This window comes from Ochotona princeps, chromosome 13 (assembly GCF_030435755.1).
Source record: "Ochotona princeps isolate mOchPri1 chromosome 13, mOchPri1.hap1, whole genome shotgun sequence".
Lineage (NCBI taxonomy): Eukaryota > Metazoa > Chordata > Mammalia > Lagomorpha > Ochotonidae > Ochotona > Ochotona princeps.
The window spans coordinates 7,364,109-7,391,389 of record NC_080844.1 but is presented as its reverse complement, the minus strand read 5'-3'; the positions used below and the strand labels follow the sequence as shown (position 1 = coordinate 7,391,389).

General features: G+C 42.9%; 1 protein-coding gene across 5 annotated transcripts in view; it reads left to right on the top strand.

Moving 5' to 3' along the window:
* The first annotated feature begins 374 nt into the window (after positions 1-374).
* MAPK8 (mitogen-activated protein kinase 8) overlaps positions 375-27,281 on the top strand; it is an 84,423-nt gene continuing 57,516 nt past the window's right edge. For 4 of the 5 annotated variants that reach the window (XR_009246459.1, XM_058671082.1, XM_058671083.1 and 1 more), the window contains exon 1: positions 375-535. The gene's annotated coding sequence lies outside the window, so the exon portion shown is untranslated. The remainder of the gene's footprint in view (positions 536-27,281) is intronic. The other variant, XM_058671084.1, reaches the window with a different exon arrangement.

Here is a 27,281-nt window from a genome sequence, read left to right as displayed (position 1 = left end):
TGGGAGCTCCACCCCCAGTGGCCCCGCCTCCAGGCGACCTCCCCGAGTCCTCCGGGCCCAGGCCCCGCCCCGAGCCCTGCCCCACCCTGGAACCCCGCCCCTCCGGCGGTCCCTCCTCCAGGCTACCCTCGAGTCCTCTGGGCCCAGGCCCCGCCCCTCCGGCGGCCCCGCCTCCAGGCGACCTCCCCGAGTCCTCCGGGCCCAGGCCCCGCCCCATCTGGGAGCCCCTCACCCCCGAGGAAGCCCCGCCTCCATGCGACCTCCCCGAGTCCTCCGGGCCCCGCCCCCGCAATCCGGGCCCCGGGGCGCCCCGCCCTTCCCAGGACCGCTCCAAGGCGCGGAGGCGGAGCCCTACGCGATGACGTGCGCGGCCGTGCGCGGTGACGGCCCGGCGCGTCCCTGTTCCTCGGCGGAGCGGCCGAGGCCGGACGACGCGGGCCCGGGGAGAGCGGATCCGCGCGAGCTGCGCTGAGGGGCGGACAGAACGGCGGCGGCGAGCGGCGGGCTTCGGCGTGGCGCTTGGCTGCGCTGCCGGGTGAGTGCGGCGACCCCGCCGCCGTGTTTATGTTCCTGTGTCCTGGGCGGGAACAATAGCGGCCCTGGCGGCCCGGGGTGGGGGACGTGAGGGGCCCCGGCGGGTGCCTGCGCGCCCCGCGTCCCCTTCGGGAGGAGAATGGAGCGGGGTGTGTGTGACTGGGTGGGCTGCAAGTTGGCAGGCACTCGGACGAGGACGCTGGGGGCCTGGGCGGCCGGCCCCGGGCTCGGGGGCCGCCTCCTCCCACGCCCGCCCGGCGCCCACGGGGCTGGGGGGGACCGTGTGTTGTCTCTCGGCGAGGTTCCTTTGTGCTCACTCACGTCTCGGGCGAACACGAAGCGGCAGCACCGGAAAACAAAAACCATATATGTATATATATATATATACATATTTATATAAAACCTGTGTATAAATACAGGCTTGGGGGCTGGGGTGGGGAGCCCGGGCCCGTGGCTTGGGCGGCAGGGATCGGCTCGGCTCCGGGCTCCCGTGGTCAGTGTCTCGGGGCGGGGTGTCCCTCGGTGGTGGTAACCCCCCCACCCAGCCACCCACCCTCCCGGTCTCTTTGTCTGGCCCTCGTATGTCCCCGATCCCCTCGGAGGGTTGGTGGAACCATGTCCGGCTTTTTGTTTTTTGACGGTGGCGCGATGAGCATTTTACGTTTTATTTTCCTTTCTCCAAGTTGCCCGTCCTCCGAGCTGGACTGCGAATGTTCTGTATATCGTGTTGACGGCCACTGAGCGCGCTAGACAGTGTCCAGGGGTTGCTATTTTTAACTCCTGAAATCCGGTGGTCTTTGCGGCAGAATTTGGGTCTGTCAGCCCTTTGTGTCTTCAGATAAGCGCCTCACGAGTACCTGCTTGGCAGGGAGGAGGAACTCTGTCCCTTTGCTTCATTCATTCAGCAACTGTTCATGAACAGTACCGGGAGAGGTCCTTTCGTGGAGCAGAGATGCCTTGGTTGGAATGCCATAGGTGCACCTTTAAATAAGAGGACTGTATAAGTGATGTGTGTGGTTTACAGGCTGGGATCATTTTACCCGTTTTCAGCAGTATACCTGAAAGTTTAAGCCTGATGTATGAGGAGGTAGAGTTAGATTTGGTTTAAATATGCAATAACTTTTAGTCTTTTAAAAAAATGTTTTGTCACATCATGGGGCCTCGCAGTCCTTTGTCATTCTACCTCAAGATCGCTGTGCCCAGGTCACCAGGTTACGGGGAGCTCGGGGGGTCGGTGACCTGAGTGAACAGTGCAGCGCGGGCCCGGTTGAAGCGATTGAAGGTAGTCAGCGGAACTTCCTTGAAGGCAGCCCTGTCGTATCTGTCTGTTTCTACTAGCCTGGAAAATAGTGTTCAATAAAAAGACGGAAGGAAAGCGCCTTACAACTTATGGTTGAAGAATCAGAACTTAACTCAGTGTTCTAAGTGTCCTGCAGATTTACTCCCACCAAGCCAAACGATGGGTCTCCTGTACTAGGTTAGCAGCTACCGTGGCTGTTGAGTCACTTGGGTGTCGCTTTTTCCCCTGGTGGCTTTAGGCCACCTTGCTGGAGTGGCTTGCGGTGCTTCCTAAGCAAGGGGGGTGTCTCTGTAGTTGGTATGTGTGTGTTTGCTCACACAGGCAGTGTATTTCAGTGTGGTTCTGAAACAGTTGCATTTATCCTTTTGTATTATCTGAGAAGTTTTTGACTAAGTGGAAGAATAGAAAAAAGGAAACATTTGTAAATGTTTGATGGAAAGCATGTAACATTGGTTCTGGTGTGATGACTCAATAGCTAAATGCTCTTCTTGCAAGCACTGGCATCCCATATGGGCGCTTGTTTCTGTCCTGGCTGCTCCTCTTCCCATCCAGCTCCCAGCTTATGACCTGGAAAAGCAACAGGGATTGACCCCAAGCCTTGGGATCCTGCATCACTATGGGAGATCTGGAAGAGGCTCCTGGGTTTGGATCAGCGCAGCTCCAGCCATTGTGGCTTCTTGGGAAGTGAACCAGTGGATGGGTGACTTTTCTTTCTCTGTCTTCTCTGTGTAAATCTGATCTGCCTTTCCAATAAAAATGAAAAAATCTTTAAAACAGTACATAGCTTCTAATAGCCCTTTGGAACCATTAATTATTAGGAATGTTTAACTCCTGGCTTACACTTCATGACCCATAGGGGTCTGAAGCTCAAAAAAATACGTGTTTATTCAAGTTACTGCTGTCTTCCATTCAATACATTTTACCGTTTGTTTTTTATATGGAATAATTTTTTTTTTTAAAGATTTACTTTTTATTTTTTTATTACAAAGTCAGATACACTGAGAGGAGGAGAGATAGAGAGGAAGTGGAGCTGCCGGGATTAGAACCAGCGGCCATATGGGATCAAGGCAAGGACCTTAGCCACTAGGCCACGCTGCCAGGCCCCTATATGGAATAATTTGAGGTGAACTTACTGTCTGATGTCAGATAGAAGTAAAGAAATAAGAAAATGATCTTTTATTAAGATAAGGAATGAAACTCTTGAAACACCAAGCTTGTGTGCCTTTGTCTAGTTGGCTGCATATCAGATTCTAGTAAGGCTTACTGATGAAGTCCCTTGGCGGAGCCTACAATCAGGCTATGCACAGTAAAAGAGTAGTTTTATTTTTGTCTTAAAGTATGGTGGTTTTTTTTTTTTTTTTTTGGCTTTTAAAAAGTATTTAATTTACATGTCATAAAATTCATCCTTTTTCAGTGCGCATCTCAGTATTTTCTCAGTGTGTTCACAAAGTTTTATAGTGATCACCACTGTTTAATTCTGGAATATTGTTGCCTGCCCAGGAAGAAACTCCATGCCTATTAGCAGCCACTTAGCATTTATATTTTTAAGGGGTAAGATGGTAATGATTCTGTTAAGTAAAAAGACTCCTTCAGTGAGTTTGGACAGAGCACCCTCAGAGTGCCCTGGCAGAATAGGAAGAGTAAATTGTATTAAAATTAATGCAGTTAGGATCTCAGGTATGCTCCTTACCTGCATTACGGAAATGACCTGGCAGTGATCTACAGTGTTTCATGACACAATTGGAATGATTTGTTATTCAGTGACTAGTCACAAGCTATGTGTGGTAATTAGAGTTCGTGTTGGTCTGCTTTGCTACAGGCCCGAGTTTTGACACATTTGAGTCATCTGCATGGTTGGGATGATTTCCTGCACGTGTAGGATAAAATAGTGTCTGGCATTAGGACTCCAGCTCCCTAGAGGTCTCGGGTCAGGTCAGTGGAATGGGTAGTAGTGTGATTCATGTGACGTAAGGAAGACATTCTAATCATGTAACCTTAGATATGAATCATTTTCCTATTTCAGTGAGCTGTGATACTGTTGCCTTAGTCACAGACGCTTTACCTGAATATAGAGAAGCTTTGCATTGTTATGTTAATGGCAGCTGACTGGCACTTGCTATCAGAAACTAGTTGTGATTCAACAGAATTTACTACCTGAAAGTTGACAGGAGTATTGACAGGGAGGGTCTAGCAGTCAGACCTAGGTTCATGGCTCAGTTCGACAGCAGCAACCTGGAGTGTTCAGAAGGCTGTGTGACCTTTTTGGTTCTACAACTGAAGCTGTCAGAATTCCACCCTCCCCCCCAAGATTGTTCCCTAGTTAAGCGATTCTTCAGAAAACATAGGAAGAAGCTGGGATCCAAACTGCAAACAACTTAGGCTTCTAGTAGTTGTCAGAAGCAGAAAGAAAAGCACCGCTGTGGGCCTGCACGATGGCCCAGTGGTTAAATAATCCTCACCTTTCAAGCCCAGGATCCCAGATGAGCACTGCTGGTTCTAATCCCGGCGGCCCCACTTCCCATCCAGCTCCCTGCCTGTGGCCTGGAAAAGCAGCCGAGGACGGCCCAAAGCCTTGGGACCCTGTATCTACATGGGAGACCTGGAAGAGGGAGCTGGATGGGAAGCAGGGCCGCCAGGGTATGAACTGGAGCCCATATAGGATCCTAGCACATGCAAGGGAATGACTCCAGCCACTAAGCTATCTTGTCGGGTCCTACTGTTAGCTTTTAATGGTACTTCGGACTGGACTAAAACTGGCTAATTCCCGAGGAGGTTAAGGCTCCCATACCTTAGAGTGATGGCTGAAATTAACTAGAACCATTGCTGGGTTCCAGTCCCCAATCCCAAAGGTATGGCTAGTTCAGGTCATGTAGCATATTTGGGCCTGTTTTGTTATCATAGGATAGTGAGGTTTTTTTTGTTTTTAATATTTATTTGAAAGGCAGAGATGGAAATTCCAAATGGCCGTAGTGGCCAGGGTTGGACCAGATCAAAGCTAGATGCTTTTTCCAGGTCTCCCACATGAGTGCGGTGGCCCAAGCACTTGGACAGTTTTCTGGTGCTTTCCCAGGTGCATCAGCAGGAAGCTGGATCATAAATGAAACAGCCAAGACTTGAACCAGTGCCCAAATGGGAGGCCTGCACTGCAGATGGTGGCTTAAGCCATTAGTGCCACAGCGCTGACCCCAGGGCTGCGAGTTTTAGATGAAGAACCTGGCACTAGTGTGGGGCCTGCATGGCAGATATAACTGTCATGATCACCTAATTTTATTTTTAACTTTGAAAAAGTGCGAAATGTCAAGTAAATTGAAAACCCATTTGCTGTATGGTGTGCATGCTACAGAGTATACCAATTGTGTTTGCAGCCTTGGGAGCTTTATTTACAGCTGGGTCATCTCATCGCATCCCCATTGACTGAGATGAGCTGTGTTAATACATGGGCCAGTAATCCTCCCTTCCTTAACATTTGGAAAGCAGATATTGAAGAGAAAGTATTTGCCTTGTTCTCTGATACACAGTTTTTATTTTTACAACAGAGAATTGCATACATAAATGTAGGTTTATTTTCCAGATATCCCAAGGAAATGGAGATTCAGCAGCTGAAAATAGCTGTATTCTGTAACACATTTGGCCCTGTGAAGATCACAGATTGGTCAGAGATGTAATGACCACAGCCATTCACTAAGCATTCTCTGGAGACCTCTGGAAAAGTGAGGGGGAACTATCCATTAGTAGCACCAGCAACATTATCTTGTTTTCCTGAGTTTTCTGTGTAGTGTTTCTGTGGTTGTAAGGGTGCTTTTTTCTTTTGGGTTCTTCCTTGAAGACAGTGACTATGAGAGAATAGTGATTTTCTTTAGGCAGTACTTACTGAGAAACCAGACGTTTAGTGATGTGGCAGCTGGTAGTGGTGGAAGGCCATTTTTCCTTCCAGTGACCTGAGTGTAATTTGATGGCAGATACAGATAAATATAAGTACACTACTTCCTTTTTTTTTTTTTTTTTTCAAGATTTGTTTGTTTCTATTGGAAAGTCAGATTTACAGAGAGGAGAGACAGAAAGATTTTTTGTCCGCTGGTTCATTCCCCAAGTGGCTGCAATGGCTGGAGCTGAGCTGATCCGAAGCTAAGATCCAGGAGCTTCTTCCAGGTCTCCCACGCTGATGCAGGGTTCTCAGGCTTTAGGCCGCCCTTGACTGCTTTCCCAGGGCACGAGCAGGGAGCTGGATGGGAAATGGGGCAGCCAGGGCACAAACTGGCACCCATATGGGATCCTGGGTGTGCAAGGTGAGAATTTAGCCACTAGGCTACCAATGCCAGGCCCACTAAGTACACTTGTGTTATAACCTGAGGGAGCAAATACTGTTGTTTCACTGGGAATTGCCATGGGGCATTTGAGGACTTGTTTTGCTCTGTATTTTAGATTGCGTTCACTCAGTACACTGCAGAAACCAAGGTGTTCTGCTTTTTGATTTCTGGTTAAAATTAAAAATATGGTGTAGATTAGTCAAAATCCAAGTCATAAGAAAAAAAAACTTATAGTTAACCTCAAAACCCTTTTAAAATACAGGAAAGGAGTGAAATAAGTATATGTAAAACAGATAGTAGAAAGATACCATTTACATTAATTGGACTGCTCAAACCTTTTGTCTTCAGGCTCTGAAGATGTAAGGCTGCGTCTATGTTGGGTATCTGTCTTTCCTAAAATGTTTGTTTTTGTCTTCTGAAACAGACACAAGCATATGCACATATGTGAACACCACACACACACACACACACACAGATACTGACTGATTAATTGGTTGAGTTTCCATCCTCTGGTTTATTCCCCAGATGCCTGCATCAGCCAGGGCTAGGCTCCACACTGAAGTGTGGAGCCCAGAACTGTATCCAGGTGTCTCACATGGGTGGTAAGGACCCAAGGGCTTGCACATTCATTTTCTGCCTCCCAGGATTTATTATTAACAGGAAGTTGGATTGAAAGTTCAATAGCTAGGGGCCAGCATGGTAGCATTTGAGGATAGTCCCGCACCTCTTAGCAGCAGCCTCCCATATGGGTGCTGAGTCTGTCCCTGCGCTCCACTTCAGATCTGCCTTATCTGCTAATGGCCTGGGAAAGTAGCGGAGGATGGCCCAAGGCCTTGGGACTCCACACCTGCTTGAGAAACCTGAAAGAGGCTCCTGGCTTCTGGCTTCAAATCAACTCAGCTTTGGGCATTGTGGCCATTTGGGGCGTGAGCCAGCAGATGGAAGATTTCTCCCTATGTGTCTCTTCTCACTCTCAAATCTGCCTTCCCAATGAAAATAAATAGATCTTGAAAAAAGAGAGAGAGAGAGGAGAGGGCAATAGTTGGCAGTCCAGTGTAGGATGTGGATGTCCAAGAGAAGGCGCTCATGCACCGAGCTGTGACACCTGCCCCTCGGAGTGCTTTGTGAGGTCTTTGTGTAGAGGAGGACTGTGCAGTTTCCTGGTGCTGAAAGGCCCAGCGCTCGGCACTCAGCCTAGTTCTGGGGCTACTAGGAAGGAAAAACAGCCACACACCTGTTTTGCTTGGCAGGAGACACGCAATATCAAAAACAATGGGAAATTGCTCTTTCTCAAACCCCGTGGCTGGAGTAGCAGCTCGGGGTTTCCTGACTTGCCCTGGAGAGGCTCCGTCTGACTCCCCAACAGTCTCCCAAAGGCAAGATGAAGGAAGGCTGCCGACATTGTGGGTTTCCTGGTGGCTAGACTGGTCTGGTGAGCTGATTTTTATTTTGACAAACTAGTGGGTCATTCATTTTAATTCAGAAATCCTAACCTTTTTTTTTTTTTTTTTTTTAAGTGAAAAGCCTGCTTGGCAAATAGGGTTAAACTTCCTGTGAATCGATCCAAAGATAGTTTGTGTATACAGACATAATATGGATATGTGATCCCTTGTCCAAAACCCTTGGTCCAGATGTATTTCAAAATTAAGGTTTCTTTTTTTAGAGTTGTTGAAACACAATACCCTGTGTTGCATCTGCCATGATCCGGAAGGTCTAGTTGGAGGGGTCAGCATCTCAGCATCACATGTGAATATTGCTCTGTGTATTGAAAGCACAGATGTTGCTATCAGTTGGATGAGTAAAGATAAGTACAAGGCTCGGCAGCATGGCCTAGTGGCTAAGGTGCTCGCCTTGATCCCATATGGCTGCTGGTTCTAATCCCGGCAGCTCCATTTCCTCTCTATCTCTCCTCCTCTCAGTATATCTGACTTTGTAATAAAAATAGAATAAATCTTTGAAAAAAAAAAAAGATAAGTACAGTGCAAATTCTTGTATGTTTTGTCTTAAGTAAGATGGCACTTAGTATAAAAATGTGATTTTTCGCAGCTTTGTGGATTTATGCCTTGCCGGTGAAGGGTCATGTGTTTAAACAGTACCAGGGTGCTTCGGACAATCTGTGGAAAAACAATTAAAAGATAAATATATTTTGATGTGACTTTTTAAAAAAAAAGATTTTATTTATTTTTGTTGGAAAGTCAAATATACAGAGAGGAGGAGAGATAGAGAGGAAGATCTTCAGTCCACTGTTTCACTTCCCAAGTGGCCACAGTGGCTGGAGCTGAGCTGATTCGAAGCTAGGTGCTTCTTCTGCGTCTCCCACATGGGTGCAGGATCCCGAGACCTTGTGCCATCCTCAACTGCTTTCCCAGGCCACAAGCAGAGAGCTGGATGGGAAGCGGAGCTGCCAGGATACGAGCTGGCACCCATATGGGATCCAGGCGCGTGCAAGGCAAAGACTTTAGCCACTGGATTACTGTGCCAAGCTTGGTGTAGCTTTTTTGTTTGTTTGTTTTTCAAGATTTTATGTATTTGAAAGACAGATTTAGAGAGAGGCAAAGAGCTGTGCTGGTTCACTCCCAGATGGCCACAACAGCCATTCAGAAGCTAGCAGCCAGCAGTTTCTTTCACATCTCCCACAGGGGTGGTGGGGACCCCAAGCGCTTGGGCCAGATGTATTAGCAGGAAGCCGATATAGAAGTGCAGCAGGCAGGCCCTGAACCAGCGTCCTTACTGCATCTTATCTTCGTAGTATACTTGCTTCCATTGTACAGTTCCTCTGGATGAATGTATGTATATACATGTTTACTTATTATTGATTGATGTTGTATTTTGTATGATGTATGCCTTATGTGAGAGAGAACTTATGGTATTTGTCCTTTTGGAATTGGCTTATTTCACTGAGCGTAATGCTCTCTAGTTGGGACCTTTTTGTTGCAAATGGTAGCATGTCATTCTTTTTTTTTAATGAGTAGTATTCCATAGTTAATCTATGCAGTTTCTTTTTTATAATTGTCATAAACCACAATTTATTTTATTGTCATAAAAGTATTGTGATACAATCATGTGGTAAACCATCATTGTGATATCAGACATACTATAGTGATCACATAAACCCAGTTGATTTCAGATACCAACCATTGTGCCATCATATTCAGTTTTGATGGCATGAATCGTTATATTGCCATAAAAATATCTTGATGACATAAGGAGCTGATCTGATACCATATGCCTACCATTGTGATGTCATAATGAAATGTAAAATCATACAATCCTTTGTGAGTTCACACATCTACAGTAATGAGGTGCTGATTGATTTTGTGTTTATAAGCAACAACTATACAGTTACAAAAGCATGGTGCTGATATAGTCAATTGGATTGTGATAAACTATGATACAGGAAGCACGATTGTAAAATTCTGATGTCATAGTCAACTGTAAAAGTGTAGAACCAGTTATGACTGATTATGATGATGTAAAATCCTCCATTGAGCTGTCACAATAACCTATTTTGTCATAACTCAGATTGTTCTGTCATAACCAGTTTGATGTTATAAGCCAACAACTGTCATGCCATGAGCTTTTCTAATTATTTTACTCTTTTTTATTAATTTCTTTCATGATACAGTTCCAAAGGCTCTGGGATTTCCCCTGCTCCCCTCCCCCAACTGATTTCCCCTGTCCTATTGCAATAATATAGTTTTTAAGAAGGCAGTCCTAAGTCCATTGTTCTGCTGCTTAAGTGTGTCCTCACACTTCAGGTGTGGAGAATGGCATATTTATCCATTTATCCATGCGTTTTTCCAGCAGGCATTGGGATTGCTTCCATATCTTCGCTATTATAGATTGTGCTGCTGCATATATAATAGGCTTACAGGCCATTTTCTCATATGCAGATTTCATTTCCTTTGGGTATATTTCCAAAAGTGGGATAGCTGGGTCATGTGGTAGATGAATTTTCAGTTCCCTTAGCACTCTGCATACGGCTTATATGTTAGTACACTAGCCCACACTCCCACCAGCAGTGAAGGAGGGTACCTTTCTCCCCCCATTCACGCCAGTAGGTGTTGTTTTTGGAGTTCTGAATGTAGGCCAGTCTCACTGGAGTTAGGTGGAACCTCAGTGTGATTTTTATTTTTATTTCCCCGATAGCTAGGGGGCCTGATAATTTTTGTCCCCATAGGTCTATTAGCCATTTGAATTTGTTCTTTTGAAAAATGTTCATTTCCTTTACCCATTTCTTCACAGGGTTGTTTGTTTTGCTGTCGTTTCGTGTTTTTCTTGCACTGAAATGAACTTGATTTTGCTTTCCATGGAAAATTTGAATTACCTTATGTAATATAGACCCTTTTTTGCTTTTTGAACTATATCTTAGATTATGTTTTAATGTGTCATTCTTCTCTACATGAATTGTATGCTGACTTTTTAAAATAGCTTTGTGGTATCCAGTCTGTTAAGACTGCTATGACAAAATATTCCTGTTTGGCTTAAACGGCATGAATTTGTCACCTTGCTAGACTGAGGAGTTGCAGAGGGTGCTGGGCAGATTGTTCACCTGCTGAGGACTCTCTGGGTTGGCTGCCTTGCTGTGTCCTCGTGCATCCACATCGCCTCCTGGGTTCTTCCGCTTTAAGGAGACTAAACCTGCTGTGAGGACCCTACCCTCTTGACCTCATTGAGAGTAGTTACCTCCTAAGTATCATCATGTTGGAGGCTTAAGCTTACACATTTGGAAGATACAAACATTTGTTCCAAAACCCCATATTACAGGTATTCCGTTTAGTCTGTTAGCTCCTCTTTACATGTACATTTCATGGGAGTTCTTTGTTTTGTCTTTTGCTGTCAAAAGCCAGGGTGTGGTGGATTATCATTTGCATTCAGCATTTCATACTAATACAGAAATGCGTAGAATCAATTTCCAGAGGTGGAATTCATAGGCATGCATTTGTAATTTTGGTGTATTTTGTTGACGTGCAGCTTGTGTAGGCTAGCCAATTCCCTGTTTTTTTCTCTTGTTTTCATCTTTTAAGGCCTGCTTGCATTTTCTTCTCAACTGTCCTTATCCTTGCCTGTGCTTCTGTCAGATTGTTGCTCATTTTTTACAGTATACATTCATTTTTTACATTGTAGGATTTTTTACAGTAGCTCCATATTGGGTTTTTTGGTTTTTTTTTGGGGGGGGGAATATTTATTTTCCTACTTTCTGTTTGCCTTTCTAGAACAGAAAATTACAACCTTTTTTTTTTTTTTGCTATATGTAGCCTGTCCAGTTGCCCAACATCATTTATTAGATAATCTTATTGATTTAAAAATGCCCCCATTAACATTTACTGAATTTCCATTTGTAGTTGGTACCATTTGTGTTCCATTGACCTATTTGCCCGTTTGGAAACCATTCATTCTGTTTTAATTGATGTAGTTTATACAGTTTTCTTACAGATATAATTGTCTTGTTTTTTGGAATGTTTTTTCTTATTTATATCTGATTGATTTTATATGAACTTTTAGAATTAATCTATCCCCCTTTCTGCCAATTCCCTTGCCATTTTCTTTTGGGATTGCCTTAATTTTGTTTTGTTGGAGTAAAGTTTATATACCGTAGGATCCAAAACCATTACATTTACATGTGCAACTCCATGTTAAGTATAGAACATGTCCACCACCAAAAGAATTTTCTCAAATCCTTTCAAATTGTACCCCCCACCCTAGCTTTGATTAATTTCTCTTAAGCATTTTCAGATTCCTATAGGATTTCCTCATATTGATAGGAGGGTTGACAGATTTGTAATGTTAGGTCTTTCTGTCCGAGACTATGAGAAACGTCATCTAGTCATTTGTCAAAGTCTTTATGTTCTTGGGTTTCTAACGGTATTAATTTTTTTTTGCTAGTTTTATGTTCCCTCATTTTTCTCTTATTTTCTTTGCTGCTGGAAATGACTTCTATATCTTCTCATAGCTTCTGTCTTTATTCTTTATGTTGTATTTAAGAAAACCTTGTCCTGTTAGTTTTATGGTTGGATTTTTTTTCAGATACAAATCATGCCAGGCTTTTGTTTCCTGTTTTAACTCCTCCTCCCAACTTTTATAAGTACCTCCTTTTTTTTCTTACATTGGTAGCAATGATTTTAAAAGATTATGTTTTTTCTTAATGATGTGTATTTATTTATTTATTTTGTTGTATTTAAGGATTTATTTTCATCTGCAAAGCAGATTTTGCAGAAAAGGAGAGATAGATGAGGTCTTCATCCGTTGTCATCCTCCATATGGCCGCAGTGGAGCTGAGCTGATCAGAAGCTGGAAGTCAGAAGCTTTTTGCAGATCTTCTATGTGGATGCAGGGTCCCAAGGACCTGGACTATCCTCCATTGCTTTCTCAGGCCATAAGCAGGGAGCTAGATCAGCAGTGGAACAGCTGGGACACAAGCCTGTGCCTATATGGGATGCTCGTGCTACAGGGTGGAGGATTAGCCTGAGTATCTAAAGGCTATATGAATATTGGAGGGACTGTAGGAGTAATAGAGTGATGAAGGAGTTTTTTTCTCTGAAGTAAATGTAGGGACCAGCGTGGTGGCTTAGAAGGCAGTTCCTTCACCTGCAGTGCCGGCATCCCCCAGGGATACCAACTGTAGTTCAAAGGGCTTCACTTTCTATCCAGTTCCCTGCTTATCATCTGAGAAGTGAGCAGAGGATGGCCCAAAGCCTTGGCCCCTACACCCACCTGGGGCACCTGGAGGAAGCTTCTGGCTCCCAGTGGACTGGCCCAACTTTGGCCATGGCTGCCATTTGGGGAATGAACCAGCTATGGAAGATCTGCTGTGTGCTGAGCACCCAGAGGCAATTCCCAGAGACATGTAATGGCCTCCTTTTGGAGAGCATTCAGTCACAGCAGAGATCAGATACATAGAAGTGGGAATGAAATGAATGTGACAGGATAGTGTCGGTCTTAGAAAAGTGACTTTGGCAAAAAAAAAAAAAGTAAGGACTGTTTGAAGAGAATGAAATGATGGAGAGAAAATTTGATTTGGTACAGTTGGGTATGAGTTGGCTCATTCTAGGAGATATCTGACTGAAGATCAGATAGACTTTGTTACTTGATGGAGATCACATAGTTGATTTTCTGACATTTCCCATTTCTCACTCTCCATCGCAAAAGCTGAAGTTGCTTACTTCTCAAGGACCGCTGTGCTGAGTAGGCTAGCAGCAAAATGCTCTGGCAGCTAACACTAGTAGTCGGAGCTTCCCATGAGCAGGCAGCAAGTGTTTCTTTGCCTTACAAGTGTTGAGTTGTTTAAACGTCACACAAGGACCCTGCAGGGTGTGCACCACTGTTTTGATTATCCCTGAAACAGAACAAAGAAATGGGTTGATGAACAAAGGAAAATATGGGGATCCAGCCAGCCAGTGAGTGAGTGAAGTATGTGGCAAGGGTGTGTGGGATACAGCTGGAGAGTGTGGCCTTTGGTGGAGACAGCTGTCAGGAGTGCAGGAGGGCTGTGCGGCCTTGCCAGGAAGTTGGGCTGAGTGTGAAGGCTTACTTTTCATCTTCCCCTGAGGTTGCTGTGTTTTCACTCAAGTAGGAGACTCACATGGCAAGAGGTAAAACGCATATGGGCAATTTGAAAGAGTTTGCCCACAAGTATTGGTCGTTTGAAATCTTGAATTTAAAGTGCTATCAGTTGGTGAGGTTTTGTGATTTTTTTTTTTACCCCACACTGGTATTTAACTTATTAGATGTAGGGATTGATAATGCAGATACTTGGGTTTATTCAGGGCTAGATTTTGCCATGTGAATCAGTCAGAGTTCCTCCAAGAAACCAAATAAAATAGAGAGAGAGGGGGGCAGACAGTGATTGAGGTTTCCAGGAACCTTGAAGCTTTGCAAGTATGACAGGGGTAGCGTTGGCAAGACTAGAGGTTCTGGGGCTAATGCTGCAGTCTTGAGATGGAATTTCATCCTTGGAGAAACCTGGTTTTGCTCTTTAAAGTTTTCTAGCTGATTGGTTAAGGCTCACCCTGTTTATCAAGGATATTTCTCTGTACTTGAAGTCAAGGACTTAAATTTGCCTTGATAATAACACCTTTATTGATGTTTGAGGGTAACTGGGTGCTATAGCCTAGCCAACTTGACACATAAAATTAATCAGCATACCAAGTCAGTGTTAAAAAGGAAAGGAGGTTGGAACTGGCATCATGAAGACCCGTTATCTTTAGTTCACCTCCTTGTCGCTGTGACTTTTTGGAGGCATGGAGAATCAAAAGTCCTGGAGGTCCACTGTACCCTTGCTTGGTTACAAGTCAACCTTAAAGCCCTGACCATTGGTGATTGGTATTTGCTCTCTGATGGGGTGTTTCTGAACTATGGAAGCCCTGTGACCAACGTATACCAAGATGTGTATATATTCTTGTATCCCTTCAGACTGTGACATTAAATCTCAGGTTTTCAGTAGGAAAATCATTTTTAGGACTCAACTGACATTTATTTCAAGAACAACATCAGTGAGGGGATTCACACCCATCTCATGTACTGTTCGGCGAGAGAAGTCCTTTTCCCTACCTGCAACTTCATTTATTCATCTCCAACTTACCAAGAATTTTATAACAGTATAAGATGTCCAAACATATGTTGCTTAATGTCTAGAAATTTTTCTGGTGCTGCATATACAATGTTAAATGAGGAAGTATCTAACATTATTAGATCATTGGCATGTCCCATTACATTGGAATGACTGCTGATATCTGAGGACTTAAGAACTAAGACGTCTAAGCTGTAGTAATCTGAAGATGTCAAAGTTCTTACCGATACCATCTTTGTTTAATAAGGCATAACTATGATACATTAAGATTTGGAAAAATGATTTCTGCTTATTGATCATCAATATACAATTATAAGAAATTATCTGAATAGTTAACTATTTCATTATAATAAATTAGCATGAGTGAATTGAAAAAAAAGGAAAGGAGGGACAAGGGAAATTAGGCCTTTTTAAAGGGACTGCTTGCAGGTTTAATGATGAACCATAAAATCTAACAGGGGTAGGAAAGAGGATAAAGTCAAGATAATAGGAAATGGTTACATCAGTGTGTTGTTGGAAATTTCAGGCAGCATTATTGCCAAGGCAAGGTTAGAATGGCTGAGTGAACGAACTTGAAGGATGGTTAGTACGAAATGTCTGAAAGAGATTTCACGGGTATATTAAATGTTATATAACCTTGAGTGTGGGCTGTGGAGGTAGAATGGCAGAGCTAGTCTGTGGATGGATATAAAGCGGCCAGGGAATTACAGTGGCTAAAGTATTTAAAGACCACTCTGAATGATTGTGGAGTCAGCAAATAGTGGGAATCAGTTACTAATGTCCCGAGTGAATGAGGCCGAGTTGGAGGGAGGATAGAAAGCTTAAGGAAAAGATGGTTTAAATGGCTAAGCCTGCTTGGCCGAACTTCTGAACTGTAGGAGGTCAAGTAAGGGAGTTAGGAAGGATAGTTTGATTTACATTTCCCTGGTACCTCATGTGGAGCTGTCATCCGTGTACTTACTGATCATTTGAGCATCTTCCAAGGAAGATTTTTTTATTCAGCTTTTGCCTGTTCAAAAATTGGATTATTTTCTTGTCATTATTAAGTTCTAAGAGTTTATGTATAATGGATATAAGTCCCATATCAGAAGAATTATTTACACATATTTTGAGGATTGTCTTTTCAGTTTCTTGATGCTATCACTTGGATCAAAAAGGTTTACATTGAAGTAAAGTCCAGTTTATTTAACTTTATAATTGTGCTTTTGATATTTAAGAAACCATTGCATAACTCAAAGTCATAATTATTACTCTTCTGTTTTAAGCTAGGAGTTCTCTAGTCTTAGTTCTTACGTGTAGATTTACAGTCCATTTTTGGTTGGGGTGTGTGTGTGTGTGTGTGTGTGTGTGTAACAGGTCCAACTGTTCATTTGCATATGAATGCAGTTACCAGCCCCATTTATTGAAAATAGTCTTTCTCTGGTATTATAGGTCAAACTTCTGTCTGTCTCTGTAACTCTGCCTTTTGAATAAAAATAAATGTTTAAGTATTCTTCCTCACTAAATTGTCTTTGAGGATTTATTTAAAGGTCAGGATGATTCGTGAACAGAGACTTTCAGCCTCTGGCCCATGCTCCACATGGTCACAGCAGCCCGAGGAGTGGCCAGGCGGAAGCCAGGAGCCGGGAACCCTTTATGGGTCTCCCAGGATCCAAGCATTTGGACCATCATCGGCTACTTTCAGGCCTGTCAGCAGGGAGCTGGAACCTGTGTAGAGCAGCCAGGACTCACCATCATCGGCTACTTTCAGGCCTGTCAGCAGGGAGCTGGAACCTGTGTAGAGCAGCCAGGACTCAAACTGTTGTCACCTGAAATACCAGTCCTGTCTTGGCATTCTCATTTCTAAAAATGTGGTTTTTATCTGGATTCTTTATTCTGTTCCCATTGACCTTAATCTAATCACACTATATTGATTCCTGTAGCTCAGTATTACTTTTTTTGCAAATTATATTTTGGTTAATGTGTGAATGTACTTTTATATAGGTACACACAGATACATAGGTAACGAGTTATGAAACCAAATTATGTTTATGAAAGACCTTACAGGTTTGTTACACTTAATGGCGTATGTTTCCTTCCAGAAGGCAGGGTGGAGGGCCTGTCTGGGTTTCTTTTTCACAACTATGTTAGAATCTTGTTACTCTTTACAGTAACAGAGGAGACTTTCAGCCTCTGATCAGTTTCGCCAACCCCTCCTGCTTCTTTTTAACTGACTTCTACACTAGTCTCAATTTGATTGAGACAAGTAGAAAGAATATTATCCTTTGTATCGCCACAATTGCTACACTAGTGAAGTTGTTGAAAGCACTGTTAAAAAATAGTTTTCACGTATCCTTGGTTGTGACCTAATGTCCTTTTTCTTTCTTTAAAGATTGATTTATTTGGTGGAGGGGGAGGGAAGAGAGACAGAGAGAATATGTACAGAGTGAGATCCTCCATCTGTCAAGGGTTCAGCAAGCTGGAAGCCACAGGTGTCCTACTTGAGTGCAGAGGTCCAAGCTCCTGCCTTCCCAGGAGCGGAGGTGGGGGATGGATTTGAAGTGGAACAGTAGCAGCTTGGACACAAACTGGCACCTATATGGGATGCCAGCATCAAAGGCAATGGCTCAACCTGGTATGCCACAGTGTCAGCCCCTAATTACTTTTTTGGTGACAGGATACTATCCAGGACATCAACTGCCGTGCCTCCTTAGAGTTTTTAACTGTGAATTAGTTTCTTTGATATGCCTACTGTTTGATGCTCTTGAGAATTTTGAGTGATACCTTTCAGGTATTTTATAGGCTGCCACTTTGTTGAAATCTATATGGTGTTATAGAAAGGGGATCACAGAGGCTGATGTGGTGGCTTAGCAAGCTAATCCTCCATCTGTGGTGCTGGTGTCAAGTCCTAGCTGTTTCATTTCCTGTCCCTGCTCATGGCCAGGAAAAGCAGTGGAGGATGGTCCAAGGCCTTGTGCCCCTGCACCCCAACATAGATGTGTAACAGTGTATCAACTGTTACTCTGCAGCCTGAGGACAGCAGCTGGCAGCTTGAGGCGTGTGAATTCTTTATTTCTACTTACAGTCATTTCGGCTTCAGACAAAAACAGTTTTGTTTCTTGCCTCTCGGTTGTTTGCTGTTTGCTTTCTTTTGTTGAGTTATTATACTATTTAGGACTCTCAGTGTGATGTTGGATAGATTGGAAGGGGTTTCCTCTTAGAATATAAACTGGAAGCATTGCCTCTGTTTCCCTTTTCTGTAAAAGATTGTAGAAAATTAAACTCATTTTTCCTGTAAATGTTTGATAGGATTCATCAGCAAAACCACTTGGGCTTGATATGTTCTGTTTTGCAAGGTTAATAATGATTCAGTTTCTTGAATAGAGTTCTATTTAGATTACCAATTTTGTGAAAACTTTAATAGATTATATCTTTTATGGAATTGGCCCATATCATCTTAGTTATCAAATTTGTGGATATTTAGTTCTTCACAGTATTCCTTTTGTCATACTTTTTTTTTTTTTTTTTTAAGATTTTAGTAACTGGTTTCCTATCCATGCTAGTGTTTGGTGTCATTTTTAACTTATCAGAACATTTTCCTATTCAGTTTTATGTGGTAAAAGACCCTTTAATTACATCTGTCCAAATTATTAGGGAGCCCCTGAAAATGATTTGTATCCAAGTAGTTTAGACTTAGGCTTTGTTAAAAACTAGGTGTTTTTCAACACTGCTCTGCCTACTTAAGCAGTTCCAAAATTGAGTATGCAGTATTCTGATTTTCTTCATTTGCTTTTCTGCATTTCTACAGTTACATCATTTATTTGTTTTTGAAGATTTATTTTAAATTTTTTAGTGGAAAGTCAGATCTACAGAGAGGAGAGACAAAGATTTTCTGTCCACTGGTTCATATACCAAGTGGCCGCAACAGCTGGAGCTGAGCCGATCCTCCAGGTTTCCCATGCAGGTGCAGGTCCCAAGCACTTGGGCCATCCTGTACTGCTTTCCCAGGCCACAAGCAGGGAGCTGGATGGGAAGTGGAGCAGCCGGGACACAAACACATACCCATATGAAGCATGCAAGCTGAGGATTCAGCCACCAGGCCATCGTGCTGGGCTCTCATTTATTTTTTAAGTGTTTGGACTTTAACTCTCAGTTTTTCTGTTTCTTAATTAATACTGTGGGCCAGCGTTTTACAAGTAATAGCACATTTAATACTCCTAAAAACCTCTTGATAGATAGTGCCATTCTCTGCTCTCTTCCATTTATGGATGGGGAAACTGGCAGGGTAGAGTTAAGTTGCTTGCCCAGGCTGTTGCTCAGAGTCTGAATGCAGACTGAGCGCCCCACTGCAGCTGTGTGCTGCTCCTCCACTGTACTGGTTAAGGGAGAATGCTGTTTGTGATTCTCCCTTTCCCTACTTGTTAATTAGAGTCTCCTGTATTACTGTAGTGCCTCGGTGTGTGGTATTATAGGTACCAGCTATTTAAGCAGTAGACTTTTGAAATCCCCAACTGAAAGAATTCAGTGCCTTGTATTTCACTGCTTTTAGGTGACTCTTTGCTGAAATTTTCTTTGACCAAGTGACAGATGTTTCTGTGAATGATGATATTGTCAAAAAGATAACCCTTTTAAAAGTATACTGATTCCTTTTAGAGTATGCATTTTTAAAGATTTATTTATTTCAGTTAGAAAGCCAGATTTAGAGAGAGAAAGAGAGACAGAGAAAGATCTTCAATCCACTGATCCACTTCTCAAGTGGCCACAGAGACCAGAGCTGAGCTGATCCAAAGCTAGGAGCCAGGAGTCTCCCTTGGGTCCACCATGCGGGTGCAGGGTCCCAAGGCCTTGGGCCATCCTCAACTGCTTTCCCAGGCCACAAGTAGGGAGCTGGATGGGAAGTGGAGCAGCCGGGACATGAACTGGCACATGGGATCCTGGCACATACAAAGTGAGCACTTTAGCCACTAGGCTGTTATGCCATCCCTAGAGTACGAATTTTGAAATATTTTGTGACATACAAGATTGAATGAGAGTAAAGGAAAACACTTTATAAAGTGTTAAATGTTCAGTTTATTGGTATACGTTGTTACTATTGGCAGTATAGAAGGATAGTCATTTGTGGGAAGAACAGATTTCACTGAAAATTTTGGCCCAACACAGTGGCCTAATTGGCTAATCCTCTCTGTAAGTACCAGGATCCCAGATGGGCACCATTTCATGTTGGTGTGGGAGACCTGGAAGGGGCTCCTTGCTGCTGGTTGACTCAGCTGACTGTTGTGGTCACTTGGAGAGTGAACCAGCAGATAAAATATCTTTTTGTCTCTTCTCTTTCTAAATCTGCCTTCCCAATAAAAATAAATCTTAAAAAAAATTTAGATTTTTGGATCAGAATTCTAACTCAAGTTTTTTGAAAAGTTAGCATGGAACCTACTATCCTGTGAGTATTTCCTATTTATTTTTGTCCTGTTTACTGCCTCCTCTGCCTGAAGTTCCCTGTGTTAAGCACATGGCCTTTTGAAAAGTATATTTAGTGCTGATGAGAGGAAAAGAGCAGCGGGAAATATTTTTTTAAAGTCAGAAGCAAGCACATATAAAATATTGATGCAGAGGATAAATAGGTCAGATGTACCCATAATCCAACTGGTGATATTTTGGTGCAGTTTTTTAATGTACTTTGTGTGTGAAAGTTAGTATCTTTATATTCATGGTTGCACACTTAGAAATGTAGTTAAGGATTTCACCAGTTGTCCTAGTGTGCTTTAGGGAGTGGAGTTGTTGTGTCCGGTCACAGCACGCTAAACACACTAATATTGCGCAGGAGTGATGACTGCTCTGGCTGGATTCCAGGCAAGGCCTAGCATCCTTAGCACAGGGGCGGGGAGTTTGTTTGCCTTTCTTCAGGGTTACAGCTCTCATCTCTCCACTGTCCCCTGTCTGACAGCAGTTTCCTTTTTTTTTTTTTTTTTTTTGTCTACTTCCTAGCTGTTACTGTAAGAGGGTAAATCTAATTTCAGATAATCTACCATGCCAGAAGCAAACTAATTTTTATTTTTGAAGTTCTCTTAAGTATAATCATTTTTTTAAAAAACAGAACTTTATGTAATATATAAAAGGTAATACAAGGCAACCAGGTTTTTGTTGTTGTTGTTGTTGTTGTTGTTGTTGTTTAAGAAAAATCTAAGTAGCTGTACCTCTGGGTTAAAATACATTAGCAGCTTTAGATGGATGTTTTTGTTGTTAACTTGGCAACTGTTTTGTGCTTCCTGTGTGCTAGGCACTTAGTTTAAGATGCAAACATTCCCTTCCTTTTGTAGAGTTTACAGTCTAGTAAAGGTGAGAATTAATTTTAAATATAACTGAGCAATGAAGAACATGATTAAAGTGTTAGGGACGCCTGGTTTAGATTCGAGCTGGAGGAAGTTGTCCTGACCAGGTGGCAGGCTGAGCTCCAGTTTAGACTTGAAGGGTCAGCAGCTCAGTGGTAAGGAGAAGCAGTGGGGGGCGGAGAGCACCCGTGGGGCGCCTGGTGCAGAGGCCCTCAGGAGAGAGCTTTGCATAACCTGCGGACTTGGGTAGGGTGGAGGCTCGGGGCGCTGTACAGGGTAGATTTCTGCAATGAGTGACGGAACGAGTGCCAGAAGTCGTTATTCAGAACTTCACAAGAAATTTCCTTAATTAAATTGAGAAATTATTGTGAAGGCAGTGGAACTTACTGAATGAGGAATGAATTAATGTTCAGGTTTTAAATGTGAAATTTGTTTTGTATGTAGAGATTTTTGATAGAGTATAAAGAATGAATAGTTCATGGAAGATTTGTTAGGAAACTGTCACAGTGGTCTAGGTAGGAGAAGAGAATAGCTTCAAATATGATAATGTGGAAAAGATTTTTAGAAGGAAAATGGTGAGATTAACCTGTTGTGGGTTTGTGAATGTGGATGAGAAGGGGGTGTAAGAATGACTTGTAGGAGCTGGTGTGGAAAACTGAGTAGGAACAGGAAGGAGGACTGGCTTGATTCTGAGATATGCTCAATTTGAAGTGCCTTTTTCATTTTTAAGATTTATTTATTTTTATTGGAAAGTCAGATATACAGAGAGGAGGAGAAAGAGGAAGTCCGTCCACTGGTTCACTCCCCAAGTGGCCGCAACAGCCAGAGCTGAGCCTATCGGAAGCCAGGAGCTTCTTCCCGGTCTCCCATGCGGGTGCCTTTTTAACATTGGAAGGAAATGTGTGTGGAGTTTTGTTTGGGATCAGAAGCCTTAGTATGTTGAGGCGGTGATTAGGGTATAGGTGACAGTAGCCAGAACAAAGAAGTCGTAGCTTTGGCAGAATTATGCCTGTCTCCAGGTAGAGTGTATAGTGAAAGAATACTGTGAAGTGATTTCAGCACATCTGAGACAATAAGTTGTTTAGAAACTTGCTGTGTTCATTTTGTATGGCTGCCTTAATAAATCACCAGTGTTATGGGCATGGTGACCGAAAAGTCTTAATAAGTGTAACTGGGCTGAGGCCAGTGTGTCCTCAGGGCTGTACTCCCTCCTGAGGCCCAGGAATCTATCCCTGCTTCTCCTGGCACCTGGGAGCTGGCAGTACTCCTGACGTGCAGCTGCCCCACTCCACTCGCTGCCTCTGTGATCCTAACACCTCTTCCTTTGATCTGTGAGTGATCTCCGATGTCAAAACATTACCACACACCCAAGATGTACCCAAGGATGGGGATCTAACCGTCTTCAGGGGACGCTTTTTCAACCTGCTGCACCTCCCTGGTGAAAATGCTTCATTTGGGTCAGTAGTTTCAAGAGCTTCTGAAAGATCATTAGACATGTGTTGGAGAAATGTCCCATTGGTAGCTCCACAGAGTCCTGTTGGGTCTTTCTTGAACCCAGTACACACATACGACAAGCTACAGTGCTTGTCGCATGAGGCAAGTCAAACCTGTCAGTTGAAACTTGGACCTAGCCAGGTGAGCCAGGTGTTCTGGCCCCTGGAACTAGTGCTCGCCTTGCCAAAGAAATGAATGTACAACAGTGCCCCTTCTTGCTGTTACACAAAAGTTCTTTGTCATTCAGCTCTTACAGCCCGCTGCCCTTTGTGTGGCTTTGTTGTACCTACCAACCAGATAGGGAGGTGCTAGGGGGTGATCAGAACAGATGAGGTATTTGGTAGGTAAATCATCTGAGACTTTTAAAAAATTGTTAATGATTTTTTGAAAAATTGTTAATGATTTTTTAAAAAATTGTTAATGATTTTTTGAAAGGCAGGAGAAGAGAGTGAGACTTTTCCAGCTGTTGGTTTACTTGCCCAAATGCAAGATTGGTGGGGTGGGCTAGGCCAAGGGAGGAGCCAGGAATTCATCGCTGGTCTCCAGGAGTAACAGGGTCCCAGTGCTTGAACCTTCACCTGCTGTCCAGCGGGACGCTCATTCACAGGAATCAGAGTCTAGAACAGAGTTAGAACTCCAGCCTAAGCACTGTAATGTGGACTGTGGACATCCCAGTGCTAGACACTCACCCTGCAAGACAACTTCTTTTATTTCTTTTATGAAGAGAAGGGAATAGTAAGGATTTAAGTTTGAAGAAAATCGAGAACATTATAAATGAGTGTTGTAGAGTACAGAAAGTAATTGTAACAGAAAAGGGCATTCATTTTACACGTTGATGTTGATCATGCTATGATAATTGTGTTTATCATCTTGTGTTACTTTTCTGTTTACACTAGCAGCAGGAGGGTTTGGAGGAAGCAGATGACTCTTTCTGGGGTTGGTATATTGTGATTCTGGACTCAGGGGATACGGTTTTTAATAGAGTTGTGTAAGAACTCAGAAGGAGAAAAGTAGATGGAGGAAAGTTAGAAAGTTAAGATACTGAAGTTCGTCTGAGGCCAAATGGTGTTCAGTGGATGGTGGTAAAGCAAGCTACCAGGAGGAAAGGCTGTGTTCAGAGTGGGTTGCTCAAACTGTGCTATCTACAAAGGGGTTCAGTTTTAGATAACTTGGCTCAGATAGTGTCCACAGGGATGGGCTACGGCTGTGTGGAGGGATGGGCTATTATAAATGAACATGTCAGCGATGTTAGGAGTGTGAGTATCACTCAGGATGAGAGCAGATTTACAGTAAGGGGGAGAGTTGTAATTGGATGTGGAAGTCCTTAGGCAGTGAGAGGGTGGCCAGAGGCTGGTGGGTGCAGCAGAGCAGCACAGAGGGCTGGGTGTGAGACCTGACAGAGTGTCCCAGAAAGAAAGGGGAGTTACTGAGCACTCATTCCAGGAACTAGAATGCTGGAGTAGGGTTCAGTTGCTTCCTAAGGCAGGCACTATGCATTTAGGTTTTGGGTTTGTACTGTGTCTAAGAAAAGCAGTAGGGAACGAAGAGCCAGAAGTAGGAGCCAGAAAGTATAAGGGAATATATGTTGCTGACTTATCAGTTGCAGACTTTGGCTATTTGGTTTGTAGTTCTTTGAATCTTAGATTTATTATTCCTTGTGCATTTCTTGATGCTGGTGCTATGGGGTAGCAAGTAATGCTGCCATCTGCAATACTGGCATCCTATGTGAACACCAGTTGGAGTCCTGGATGTTCGGTTTCCAATCTATCTGCCTGCTACTGACCTGGTAAAGCGTGCTGGCCCCTGCATCCATGTGGGAGATGTGGAAGAAGATCTTGGCTCCTGGCCTTGGAGCAGCCCATGTCTGCTCACAGGGGGAGCTGGCCAGTGGATGGGAGATCTCTGTCTTCTCTGTCTGTAACTCTGCTGTTAAACTAAATAAATAAATGTTTTTTTTTTTTAAATCCTATTTATCAAAAATGGCATTTGTGAAATGCAGATGTAAATAGTTGATAGGATAGACCAGTATCAGAGTAAAGAAATATCGTGTAATATTTTGACTCTAAATACAGATCCCTTGTGTGACCACAGAAACAAGGATCAGGATTCGTCAACATTTCTAAAAACTCTTAACCTGAATTTCAAAGTCTTGTTCCCAGTTTGTTTCTCCGTGAAGTTTTTTGAAATACTCTCATATAGTTGTCATCTTTGAGAATTGTTATAATTGAGTATGGTCTGGGATAACAGATTGGCTTTTTCTGTATGCACAGATTTTTGTGAGCTGCTTTTGAGTGTACAGGTTCTGGTGCTATTTATAACTCCCTGTTGTCTTTATTCCTGAAGAGCTAACCCTATTTAAGACTTGCCAGATGGGCCATCTGTTGTTTCCCACTAGTCATTAGTTTTTCATCTTGTATTTAACCAGAGCTTTTCTTCTCATTCGTGCCCTGGGAAGTTTCACATCAGGCCACTGTATGGAAGCTGATTGAGTAACTTGGTGGTGGCTGTACTCAGGATATATTTCTAAACTTGCAAGCTGTTTGCCTGCTGGGATCTCATTGATAAACTCTCTTACCCCCTAATGCTGTAAGATTAACCATCTTAATAAAATTTAAAATATATTTTTATAAGCAAGGTGACATGCTTAAATACCTTCAGAAATTTCAAAAATCTACTAAAAATTTCTACATTTCAAATATCTATAGTCTATATGGAGAATGTAATTCTAAAGTCATGCAGTTATATTGATTGACTATGAGGTGGTGTGACTGCACATGTCTCATTCTGTCTTGCTCTCTGCCCCTTGAAATGCAAATACAGTTTTTAAAAAGGAGATGATTATATATTTTTGCAAAGAATTTATTTTACTTGAAAGTTAGGGAAGAATAAAGATCTTCATCCACTGGATCACTTTCCAAATCACCACAACAGCCAGACCTGGGCTGGTCTGAAGCCGGGAGCCAGAAACTTCCCCCTTGTCTTCCATGCGGGTGCAGGATTCCAAGGCCTAGGGCCATTTATCTACTGCTTTTCCAGGCCATCAGCAGGGTGCTGGATGGGAAGTGAAGCAGCCAGGACTTGAACCAATGCCCATATGGGGTCCTGACACCATAAGAAGAGGATTAGTGTGGTGCGCCAGTGCACCAACCTGATTTGTATTTCTTTTTAAAAGGTTTTTATTTATTTTTATTGGAAAGTCAGAATTCCAGAGAGAAGGAGACACAGAGAGAAAGATCTTTCATCTGCTGGTTTACTCACCAAGTAACCACATGGCCAGAGTTGAGCCAGTCCAAAGCCAGGAGCCTAGAGTCTGTTCCGGGTCTCTCACATGGGCACAGGGTTCAAGGCTTTGGACTGTCCTTGACTGCTTTCCCAGGCCACAAGTAGGGAGCTGGATGGGAAAGCCAGGATTAGAACTGGTGCCCATATGGGATCCCGGCCCATGCAAGATGAGGACTCTAGCCACCAGGCCACCACGCTTGGCCCTAGATGGTTATTTTTCAAAAATATATTTACTACTTAAAGTCTCTGCAGAAATTTCTGCAAGTTAGGCAAAAATTGCATGAGAAATCAAGGGACAACTAGAGCAGTTAAAAAAATTTTGATAGGTGGGAAGACAAAGGAGGAATCGCTCAGGACAGTATTGGTGGACAGAGATAGACCTGTTTGACAGTGGAACTGACTAAAAACTCAGAAATAGCTCCACTCAAGTAAGGCTAGCCAGTTAATTTCTTATTATTACTATTATTATCATCATCGTGATGCTACAGTTCCATAGGCCCTGGGATTTCCCTTACTCCATCCCCAAGTTCCCTTCCCTCCCACCACTGAGTTCTCCTGTATTGTTACTATAGTATAGTTCTTCATAAACACTCATATGTCCATCATTGCAGGCATGGATAGTGACAGAGTCCAGCATCCTGTTGTCAAGATACAGTTAACAGTTTCATTGGAAGTCCATCTTTGATCTGGAAGTAGAGATGCACACTACATTGTATCCTCACATCTGGATATGACAGTCTCCACTACACAGTTACTGTATATTCTCTTAAATGAAAAGCCACAAAACAGAATCAACAGGAAGAAAAGAAGAAATTGTAACAACACCATGAAGTTAAATCATATGCTACTGAATGACTAATGTGTCCCTGAAAAATGAAAATCAAGGACCTTGAAGAAAATGATGCTATTGTAAGATCTATGAGTCAATGAAGAATTTAATGAGAAAGAAAGTGTTTTGAAGAGATGAAATTAAATTTAAAAACCCATGCAAATCCACGAGCTATAGTTTCTGCTGACATTTGTTAGTGAGATGTGTCTTTTGTAGGCAACAAATAGATGGGTTTTGTTTTTTTAATCCAGCCTACTAATCTATGATGCTTGATTGATGAGTTTAAGTCATCTATATTCAGAGTTAATATGAATGGGTGGTAATTTGGTCCTGTCATTTTAGCAGTGGGTTGTTCATTGATTTAGTCTTCTGTTGTTATTTTCATTGATTTAGTCTTCTGTTGTTATTTTACTGGGACATTCTTTGCATTTGCCTTTTGTTTGGATGGGTGCTATTCCTCTTCTCTGTCAAGAGAACATCTTTAAGCATCATTCATAGGGCAGGGTTGGAAGAGGCCTATTCTTCTAACTTTACTTGACTGTGGAAGAGTTTTATTTCATTTTCAAAGAAAAAGGAAAACTTTGCTGGGTATGTGATCCTAGGCTGACAATTTTTTCTTTTAGAATCTGGAATATGTCACTCCATTCTCTTCTGGGCTGTA